Consider the following 702-nt stretch of genomic DNA (forward strand, 5'->3'; position numbering starts at 1 on the left):
GGAGGACGAGGACTGTTTCCTGAACCAGTAGCCTACAATGCTTCTGTGCACAAAGGCTGTTTATATAAAGTAGGGCAATTGCAACTTTGCAAGGACAGTCTGGCGCTTCTGACACAGCATGTAAGTACGTTTACATATTTAAAGAATTTGCCACTGACGATTCAAACACGAGTTTTGAGCAGTGTAGAGTAGTGCTTGTTGTTTGTCGTTTCTCCGATCACAAATGCAGACATGGTTTAGTTTAACGCGGTGCGATACGCGTAAACATAAAAAAAGATCACGATTTCACGGTATTGCGATTACAGCTCTAAAATATGTTATTTTTAAATGTCTGGGTAAATTAAATTAAATTAATTCTGTGCAGTCACTTAAGGTTTAGGCTCACAAACCTGCAGTTTAACAATAATCAGAACATAAATTATTTTCTGTAAAAAAAAAACAATCCCTATAAATGAAAAAAATGCAGTCACTTAAGTGAGCCTAAACCTGCAACTCAATAATTAAAAACATAATCAAAACATAATTTCTGTATAAAAATAAATAAATAAAAAATGCAGTAATTCAAAGTCATCTGTACGGAACATCGTTGTGTACGGAACATGGTTAGTCTACGTTACCCGTAAAATTCCCACACGACAGACTCCGTCTTTTTCGACGGGGGAAAAAGTTCCAGGGATTCACCTCCTTCGGCCATCCTACACA

This window comes from Sinocyclocheilus rhinocerous, unplaced genomic scaffold (assembly GCF_001515625.1).
Source record: "Sinocyclocheilus rhinocerous isolate Xijiao unplaced genomic scaffold, SAMN03320098_v1.1 scaffold905, whole genome shotgun sequence".
Lineage (NCBI taxonomy): Eukaryota > Metazoa > Chordata > Actinopteri > Cypriniformes > Cyprinidae > Sinocyclocheilus > Sinocyclocheilus rhinocerous.